The sequence below is a fragment of the Notamacropus eugenii genome, chromosome 6 (assembly GCF_028372415.1).
Source record: "Notamacropus eugenii isolate mMacEug1 chromosome 6, mMacEug1.pri_v2, whole genome shotgun sequence".
NCBI classification, from domain to species: Eukaryota; Metazoa; Chordata; class Mammalia; order Diprotodontia; family Macropodidae; genus Notamacropus; species Notamacropus eugenii.
In genome coordinates, this window is record NC_092877.1 from 380,064,654 (window position 1) to 380,075,689 (window position 11,036).

An 11,036-nucleotide genomic window follows, 5' to 3' on the forward strand; every position below is an offset into this window, starting at 1 on the left:
CGTACATATAGACACACACATATATTAATATAATCTTCATTTTCACAACACCTCTGGGAGCTAGGTGCCATTATTTTCATTATTTTACAAATGAAGAAACTGAGGAAGACTAAGGTTAAATGATTTATCCAGGCAAGGATCTGAGAGACTGGATTTGAACTCACAGCTTTCTGACAACAGGTCCAGTGCTTTATCCATGCACTCACATATACACACACATGTATATACATTAAACAATATGAACTCATGCATGCACACAGAAAGAGTACAAAATCCTTAGTCTTGTTTAACAAGTAGGCTGATGTGACAATGGCCCAACTGAACTTGCAGACTGACAAAGAAGCTCACTTGAGTGATACATAGCTAATGATTTAGAAGCCTAGATGAGGTTTGGTTTGGCTTGATTTAGTTTTGGATTGGCCTTTCTTTGGGAGTTTGTAGTAGCAAGCACCCTGACACATCCAGGATGACCTGCTGGCACAGGTTGTTAGATCTGCTTTTCTAAAAGAAAAGCAACTTTTGAGGGGTCAACAATCTTCTTTAATCATATATACAAGAGAGAAAATACAAGCAGAAGAAATAAAGATCAACAGACAGGGTTTCTAACTGTCGGACCATAAACAACATCGTCACAGATCATCACAGATCAACAGATCCAGCTATCTGACTATTACATACATATATACATAATTACCAGAGGGAGAAGCACCAACCTCTGGGTTTTCAAAAGGGAGTGAGGGCTCCAGGCTACCCAGAGTCTCATCTGGTCATTTCACAGGAACATTCTTCCAAAAACTAGGTCCCAAAGCAGAACCTCACCTCAGAGTATATATTGACTTTTCACAGCTATAGGTCATCACTGCCCTTGTGACCTAGTGCCTATGAACAATTAGCAAAAGGTGTAGGCTTTTCTACCAAACAAGCTTCCCTTCATAGGCTTCACCTGAGGTCTGTTAATGGGCAGGAAAGATCTTTCATTAACATACAGCTCATAAACATTACAGAGTTACATCAGTTAAGGCAACTCCTGCTCCCAATACCTGTTTTGAAGCTCAGAGTTTCAGAGAGTCATTTGGAACACTAAGAGATTCAGTGACTTACCCAAGGTCACACAGTCAACCTATGTCAGAAATGGGACTTAAATTCAGGTCTTCCTGACTGCAAACTAGTTTTCTAACCACTTCTCAGATAACTATTTTTAAAATTAAAATATACATCACCATATGGGAGTAAGTAGGTTTCTTATTCCTTTGGAGAAGTTGAAGGTCCATTTTTTATTGTAATGGATGTCTGAGAGCACATATTACTGATGAGATATTGATCTCTCATCCCCCTTGGAATATCTTTTGATGGTGATTCATCCATTCCACGAATATTTATTAAATGCCTGCTGCGTGTAAGGCAACATGAGAGTCAGTCAGTGTATGTAAACATGCCAAGGCGATATAGGATGACATCAGCTTTGGGGACTCCTTGTTTGGGAACTTTCTCCACCAACCTGGATCTCAACTTGTCAAGGACAACAGATGAATCATATGGAGTTTTCTGAGGGGTGGAGAGCTTAGAGACCTTGTCCAGAGTCAAAAAGGCAAGAGGAGTCAGAAGGAAGATTGGAACCCCTTTCTTCACGTCTCTAACCCTTATGCCCCACTGACTTTATTGGTATTAGACGCAAAGATCAAAACGGAACAATCCCTTCCTTCATGAAGCTTACATTTCTTGGGTGGGGGTGGGATGGGGTGAGACACCAACACATATAGAGATAAGTACACAGGGGATGATTTGAGGAGCAAGAAGAGAATACAATCAATTAACATGATTGGGAAAGTTTTCTAGGGGAGGCAAAACACATCTTCAGGACTTTGGGGACCTAATTACCTAAATCACAGGATATGTGAAGGAGAGAAAAGTCAAACATGGCTGGAAGGATGGTTTGGTGACAAATTTGGAGGGCCTTGTGTAATGCCAATCAAATTAGGATCTTTTGCTGTTTTTGTTCTACTAAAAGTGCCTCTGATTGAATAATGCCATTGGGAAGGATCTTTCCCATCCATTGATGGGCCTGACCATTGTGGGAAGCTTGACTAGGGGAGTTGTTTCATAGGAGGGTTCCAAGTACCTTTTTTATTTTTTTATTGAGGCACTGGATCAGAGGGTTATGCCTTCTGACTCTGTGAAGTGTATAAATACTCTGAGGGTGAGGTTTTATTTTGGGGGCTTAGTTTTTGAAAGCAGGTCTGTGTGCTAGATGAGACTCTGGGAAGCTGCTAAGCAGTCCCTCCACCCTCCCAGCTTTGTGAAAACCCAGATGTTTGTGCTTCCCTCTCTGGTAAAGATATATGTATGTTAGTGGGCAGTTTGGAAGCACTGTCTGTTGATGTTTGGGGTGCACTTTGGGACAAATAGAAAAGATATGTGTTCAAAAGAGATAAAAAAACAGTAATTATAAAACATGGCTACCCAATTTGGAGTACGCTCTCCATGGAGGAGAGAGTGAAGTACAAACTTTAATTACCATGGTTGTGAAGTTAGTGTGGGGCCCACATGGGTAAGGCAACTAAACAATTCTTCAAGAGTGTATTAGTGTTTGTTGGGTGCATTGGTTGACTTCCATATCATACTGGTTGACTCATATTGAATAGGTACTTCTTTAAAACTCCAAGATCTTTTTTTTAGGAGAAAATCAGTGTATCATCGCTCTCTCATTGGACACTTGCAATACTATTGTTTTGAAAGATGAATGAAAGACTTTATATCTTTCCTCTTTATAAGTTATTTTATTTGATTTGGCTAAATGCTCCAGGGGTCAACCTTTTCATCTCTTTTGGAATTCACCACTCAGTGTGTTAGATGATCACTTTCAGTGTGTTAGCTTTTCCTCCTATATATGTTTTTCCTCCACAAGTTTGATGAATTATGTCGTCTAATCCTTTATCCAAATCACCAATGAATATACTAAATGACAAAGAAAAAAAAATAAGGAATGACTCCTAGAATATTATTGGACACTTCCTTCCAAGCTGACATTCAATGAGTGATGACTGTTCTTGGAGTATCACCACTATGTACCAGTCTCCATTCAGTCTAGTTTCACTGTCCCACATATTTTCATTTTTGTCTATTCCTTAGGATAAAATTTGGTATTCTCCAGTGATTAAGACCCATTCCCTGCCAGGTTTTGCTCTGGTGAAACTGACTACTCCTGGGTTGGAGCTCATATGTATCAGAACATGTCTTGGACCTCACATGTTCAAAGAGGTGTCATAGGCAGACCTACGTCCACACTGGATCTTTTGTTTTGATACTAAATTACCCAAAGCAAAGTTTCCACTCCCATGAGGGTAAGTTGCATCTCCTGCCTTGGAGTCTTAGCAGAATTATTGGATTGCTCATACTCATGGACTCACATCACCGGCAAAGTGAGAGGCTGCTGCTTTAACTCTTTTCTGAAGTGTTATCATCAGCCCTTGTTAAGTAAAGAAAAGTCAAATCAGGGACTTTGTCCCCCTACCGCATACCTCCATGAGCAGGCACAACTTCCTTAGTGGTGAGCAGAGGCATGAGGAGACTTTTTTGTGTGCAATATCCTGGGAATATCATTGAGACACAGTACATAAACATATTAATGGCGTGCCTGCAGAAACATCCTGCTCTTCTCTTTGGAGCTGAAAGCAGTGGAAGCCCCCAGTAGACATAATCATATTCCTCTCTCCTGGCTCTTGATGTTGGGGCCAAGGACAAGGAGAAAATAGGTTGTGTGCAGATGTGAGGGATTCGTGTCTCAGTTAGAACCACCTAGGTGTCACCTTTGGTTCTCCCTTCTTTTTACCTGACATCTAACTAGTCTCAAAGGCCTGTCAATTATATCCTATTCATCACTTCCTTTCTATTCTCATAACCATCCAAGCATTGCAGGTCCTTGTAATCACCTGAGGAATCTATTCCATTAGGCCATTTACCAGTCTTTCTGCCTCCACTTTCTCCCCATGCCCACATTTCATCATTCACACTTCTTCCAGATGGGTGTACCTTCTGCAGAAATCTGACCATGTCACTCAGCTGCTATAATCTTTTAGTGACCCCCCAAAAAATAAAATTTCTTTAGCCTGGACTTTAAGGCCTTCCACAGTCTGTGAGAACCCTGCCTTTCTAGATCAATGTGCTATCACCCTAAATCCTAGGTAAAGGATACTGATGGAAGCAGAAGAATATCAAAAAAGGAAAAATGTAGACACACATCAGAGATGAAAGGGAAACAGAAAATGAAAGGAAAGATAGAAGGGTAATTAAATAAGGTGATGTACACAAGTGGGGTGCCCAAGTCACCCACCTCCAAAAAGAAGCAAAGAAGAGAGGCAGGCACCTTCTCTCCCACAGGGACACTGCCCAAAGGAACTCTTTGGGTCCAAACGGAGGCAGTGCAGTATTTTATGTTAAGCCTTAGGATGGAACATCCAATGCTTGAACTTTGTTGTGTATTGGTAAATCTGGGGAGCAGAGGGGACTCCAATCATTCGGTTTTTCTACTTTATGGAGATGAGTTAAAAAAACACATTGAACGAATCCTTTATGATAATATTGCTGACTTCATTGAGAAGAGTAACACCGATGATTATTATCTCAACCTCTCATCTCTTGAACAGAAACCAGATGTTTATCTGAAATAAATCCACTGAGAAGCCAGGCTAATATTCATTTTCTAATCTATACCCCTTGATGTACCAACTTAAGGGAAGTTCTGCTACATGCCACACAACAGGCTCCATCAGATGTGAATGAAAGTTGCCATCACCAAAGGCTCCCTTTGGCCATCCTTAGTGTTCAGTTACTATCAATTCAACTCAGGAGGGGAGACATTGGCATGTCTAGGGTAGCCAGGAGCTCTAAGGTGGGATTTTCCTCTTCTGGTCTATTTGCTCTATGTTCTCTAAAATCTAAGCCAGAAAAAAGATTTTTGTTTTCAGAGGGAAGAAGGTTAGTGACATTCATTTTCAGATTTGGAGCTGAAAGGAATCTTGGGAGCTCTAAAGTCTCCCCTCCCCACTTCCATTTTACAGATGAGCAAACCGAGGCCCAGAGAGATGATGACCTAGGATCATGGGAGGACATGGTCCCAGATTAAGAGCTGAAAGGGACCTTAGAGATCAACAAATCTATCTGAAATCATCTCGTTTTACAAATGAATTAACTGGGAGCCAGAGAAGTTAAGTGACTTGGGTTTATAGGATGATAAGAATATTGATTTAGACCTTGAGGTTAGTAAGTCCAACCTTCTCATTTTACAGATGTGGAAGCTGAGGCCTAAAGCTGTTAATTCCTTTCCTCAACAGCATCCAGGTAGTGACCAACACCAGGACTTGATTCAAACCCAGGTCCCAACTCCAGAGCCAAAGTTCTTTCCACTGTATGTCTCTTTATCGAAGTTGTTTTGCCAGTTTTGAGCTTCGTACATTTTCATTTGTTATATGAATATAATAATCAGTCTACTCTGAAAACAACTGAGAGTGGTTAGACTTGTACTATTGGGCTCCAGAATGTAGTCATTAGAACAATGACAGGAAAGTCCAGAGAGGTAGGTTTGAGCCTGAGCAAACCAATGAATCTCCCCAACATTTGGTGATCCCAACCTTGGGGTGGTGGTTGTGTCATCTTTGAGGCTCAGCAGGTCCTCTGTTCTTGGAGGGATTCATTTTTCACGTATTAATAGAACCCAGTGGAATCCAAGGTCACTTCTAGCTTGGAGGTTTTATTATGATTGACACTGAGTTGTTTTCACTAATGTTAGTGAATGATTTTGCATGGATCTTCCCATGGTTAATCCGTTCCCCTTGTGAGCTGGACCACAGGTGTTGCAAGCAAGTATTGACCTGGGCTGAAAGCTAAGACTCCCTGGCCCTGGAAAATGAAACTAACCACTCTCCTGGAGCTCACTGACAGGACTGATGCAGGATAGACAAATGACTGAACCTCTGGTCTTATTTGCAAAAGACTCATGGCAAGCAAGCTTCACTTTAAGGATTTCACACAAAGATCACCCTCAAAAAATATAGCCAGGAGGTTAGAGAGGAGTGGGGTCTCTTCTGCCATTTGTTAAGGGGGGCAATCAACTAATCAATGTGAATTTCTTAAGTATCTACAATGTTCCAGGTGCTGTGCTAGCAGCTGGGGATACAGTGAAATACATATATGTATATGTATATGTACATGTATATGTATGTATGTATATATGTGTATATATATGTGTAATATCTATATCTATATATCTTGCCTGTATTAACTTATTTGATCCTGTGAATCAGAGAGTCAATGCCCCAACACCTACGTGTTCAGCACTGAGGTAAGTGCTGGGATACAAAGAGAGGTAAAAGACAGTCCCTGTTCTCAAGGAGCTCAAAGTCTAATGAGGGAAAACAAGGTGCAAACAACTAGATACAAACAAGATACATACAGAATAAGTGGGGGGTGACCAGGAGAAAGGAGGCTCCCATATGAAAGGGGCAGAAGAGGCAGCTTCTCGAAGGTGGGGTTTTAGCTTAGACTAGAAGGGGACTGGAGATGGAGACCAGAAAGTTCTTTTTATTTCGATTGGTTTTTCTTTTTGTATGTGCAGACCTGATTTTCCTGGCGTGAGGATCTCCTGGTCTAGAAATCCTCCTCCTCCTCCTGCACAGTGATGATGGCCCGGATGGTCCTAGAAAGGTACTTAGAGAGGCCCCAGGGTTGAGTGGCTGACCTGTGGGCTTGAAGCTTCTATGTGGCACAAGCAAGACATGAATCTATATCTTCCTGCCACTATATTCATCTCACCATGCTGCCATTAACTCCATGCTACTCCCTCAGAGGAGTGCCTTGCCCATGGTCACAGAGTGTCAAAGGAGAAGTCCAAGTCACAGTACATTTTCCCACTGTCCTTACATAGGCTAGGCTTGTTAGATGTAGGACTAAGAAGGACCAGAAGTGTGAGCTTGACAAATACTCTCTGGGGTACACGCTGACCAATGGGATGAGTGTCAGCATGGGAAGAGGGATGAGTTTACCTTATTGACTAGGGCATACTGTGCTTTTAGAAGAAAAAGGAATTTTATCCAGATTCTTTGCCATGTCTGCTGGAGAGAGCTGGAGCTTCTAATCTGGTCAGTCAGATTTTTAGGGACACGGGAAGTGGCCCCAGGAAGTTTCCTGGTCTATCAGATAAGGTTACAGGAAGGCAAACCTTTGTCTGGGGCTTTGCTAGGATGTTCTTCTGGAGGGTTTGGGCGCTGTCTATCCATAACCCACTACAGGGCATTTCCTGGGAACTGAGGATGATTTGGTTGCTTCAGAGACACCCACCCTTTTGTGTAGGAACCACCAAGAGGGTGTGATGCAGTTTGGCCCCTCTCTCAGGAAACTCGAGAGAGGAAAGGAGAGAAACCAGTATCCCCAGAGTCAAGACCATGCTGCCATGTAGCCTTCCTCTTCCTGCTGAAGGTTTGAGCTAGGAAAGGCTTTAAATGCCAGCTTGGTGTGTTTGTGTTTCATTCTGAGGCAACAGAAAACCACTGAAGTTTCTTAAGCTGGGGAATGACACGGTCAAAGCCGTACTTTCAGAAGACAACACTGGCACACGTGTAGAGAGCAGCTAGGTGGCAAAGTGGATAGAGTACTGGGCCTAAAATCCAGTCTTCCTGAGTTCAAATCTGGCCTCAGCTATTTGACCTCTGGCAAGTCACTTAACCCCATTTGTCCCAGTTTCCTTAACTGTAAAATGAACTGAGGAAAGAAATGGCAAAGCACCCCAGTATCTCTGCCAAGAAAACCCCAAATGGGGTCACAAAGAGGCAGACAGGATTGAAAACCTATTGAACAACAGGAGAAAATTGAAAACTAGAAGCCCAAGTAAAGGGTGAGACAGGCTGACCACTTTCACTAGATTAAGGGCCATAGAAAAGAGGGGGACAGACGCAAAAGGTGTGGATGTGGATTTGGGAACTGAACTAAAAGGTGGGATATGGATTTGTAGCAACTGATTGGATGGGGGCCATGAGGAAAAGGAGGGATGTCTCCAACAGTCATCTTGGAGGAACGTTTACTAAATGCCTGGATGTGTTTATAGAAAGTTACAGTAAGTGACTACAGGTGTGAGCTGCACTGACATCTGGTTTCCTGGTCATTTCTTTTCTACTGCCAGAGGAGCTGGGAAGGATAGGCCAGAGAGTAAAGCAAATGAAGACATGAGGGAGAATGGGGGCTTATCACAGCCAACCTCCATTTTCTGGGTAAAATATGAGGATGAGGGCGGTGTGGGGGAGTTCCCAGTATATCCTATGTTTATCAGGCTTCCAGATCACCCATCAACACAAACGGAACCTGCATTCCACTAACATCCCCACATTTCTTTTCAATAAAAGCTGTTATTTAGCCACACCTCTTTCATCCTCTTCTGACTTTTCTTAACCCCAATTTAGAACCTTCTGTTTACCATGCCTAAACTTCAGCTTATTTGATTCCTTTGGGCTGCCTGTCAAGAGCTCTTTGGCTGCTGACTCATCCATCTATCAGCCCATGAGCCATCTTCTTATCTTTATTTTAAAACTAGTTTGAGAAGCCTGCCATGTCTTCCTTCATCCAAGTCATTGAAGACGATGTCATCTCAATCGAGCATGAAACCACTGAGAGAAATGAATATTAACAACCAATGATTTGGGGAGAGCCAACATTCCCTACTTTTCTAAAGTCCTCATTTCAAAAGTTCAGTCTCTGATAGTGAGACTAGATTAACTTTCTTAACTATCCTGTTCAGACCCCACGCAGGGGGGGCAGCCATTGTGTTCTACTCAGGTTTGGGTGGGGATAAATTCTTTGAATAGATTGCCCAAGGCTGCAGGTGGTCTGCGTATGAGCTCCTCTTTGTAATATTCATTTTCCCTTTAATCGCTGACCAATAAGAGTTCATGGTCACCCTCAAGAACATCCCTCTTCTAAGAGAGTATTAGCCATGAGCCTATTGCCATGACTCTCTGGCATTCCAGAGTGTCACTGGCCTTTCATTAAAATGCTGATATTATGAATAAAATGACCAGTTACTCAGAAATTATGACTCTTGAACTTCTGAAACACAATCATTTATTAAGTTCTTTCCATGTGCCAGGCACACGGCTATGCACTTGGATGGCAAAGTGTCCCGGGCAGAGAAAAGTCTTTGCCTTCCAGGATCTTATGATCTAATGATTCAGACAGTGTGTAAATAACTAGGTACACCTGTGATTCATAGAGGAGGTGGAAAGTAACCTTAAAAGCTCAGGCAGCTGGGCTCTGGGAAAGGCCTCTGAGAGGTGGTAGGACTGGCTTCCCATCATGCTTTTAGGACAGTGCTAATCAATAAGGGAGAAGTGATAAAAAGATGGAGGCCCAAATGGATGCCCCAAAGTTATTTGTGTAAGCAGACCTGATCAAAAACCAAATTATTGAAACAATAAAATTGTAGCAAAGATAATGACCATCCATAAAGTGGATGCACATTTATGTATGACGGCTTAAGTGGTTCTTGGAAGTCAATTGATTTTCCTTCCTTCCCTAACCCACCTCCAATGCATGACAAGGAGAGTAAACAAAGTGAAAGTTCAAGGAAAAAAAAACAAATAAAGAGCGAAATAAAAAACAGCCTTTGTGGGCTTGGATCTGTGTGGAAAGCCGAGGACGAGGATGAAGGAAGCTGCCTCTGGGTTTGGGAATTACCTGTCCTTCCAGCTCAGCCTCTGCCAGCCCCCAGTTCGAAGGACGGAATGGCTGATGGGCAGGAGGAGGGACCTCCACTCTTGTCAGATGGTCATACAACAGCTACAACATAATTAACACTTTTTCTGGATGCAAATGACCCCTTCTTAAAATGTATAAAATGAAGGAAATGAATTACCCTAATTATAGCTTATTAGGTCCCATTAATCCTCATTAGAACCCTATTATTCTCTTTTAAGTGGGTTAATGAAAAGAAAAGCTGGTCAGCTCCATTAAATCCAGTGTCCTCAGAGTGGGTGCATTTCCTCATCATCCAACTCAGAATTAATCATGTTCTCTCTAGCCAATAAAGGCCAGGGTTCAAGAGCAGTGGGCCATCCATGGCCCTTTGGGCAAGTTTCCATCCCATCCTAGGGGGGCCAATGGAAGAGGCAGACTCCGATTGCCAAGTATTTGGGGGCAGGGAGAGGAAGCTCAGTTCATGCCCAGAGGGATATTTGTTTGTCTGGTGGGATTATTGCTTGTTAGTGAGGCTAATTCCATTGACACAGTATTTATCTGGTGTGTAAGCCGTTTCCACTTTTACTATCCTATTAGAATATAAGCTCCTGGAGGGCAGGGATTCCTTTTGACCTTTCTTTAGAACATCAGTATTTACAAGAGCTCTTAGCCCACTTCTCTTGTGGTCGTTGAGAGTTTCCAGCGGCGTCTGACTGATGGTGACTCCATTTGGGGTTTTCATGGCAGAGATATTGGGGGGTTTGGCATTTCCTTCTCCGGCTCGTTATGTAGATGAGGGAACTGAGGCAAACAAGGTGAAATGACCTACCCAGGGTCACACAGAGAGTATTTGAACTCCTGTCTTCCCAATTCCAGGCCCAGTGCTTTATCCACTGAACCACCAGCTCACTACAATTATTTAATACATACTGATTAACCAACTTGGGCCACAAGATCATGTTTCCAAAATACACAGTAGCAATATCCATTGGAAAGAGCATGGAAAGATGGCTAACATGGAAAAGTTTCGCATGACTTCACTTGGATAATTGCAATCATATTTTTTGCCTCTTCAAAGGGTGGGGGAGGGGCAGGAGGGAGGGAGAGAATTTGGAATTCACTGCTTTTAAAACTGAACATTAAAACTGTTTTACATGTGATTGGGAAATATTTAACAAATATATATTTAGATTATAAATGTATTTAATAACTATATAATACTTATAACTTTAATAATTTAAATATATTTAATATATGCATATATAATATACAATGTATATTTAAAAGAAAGAGCATGGGACTGGGCATGGGTATCTGAG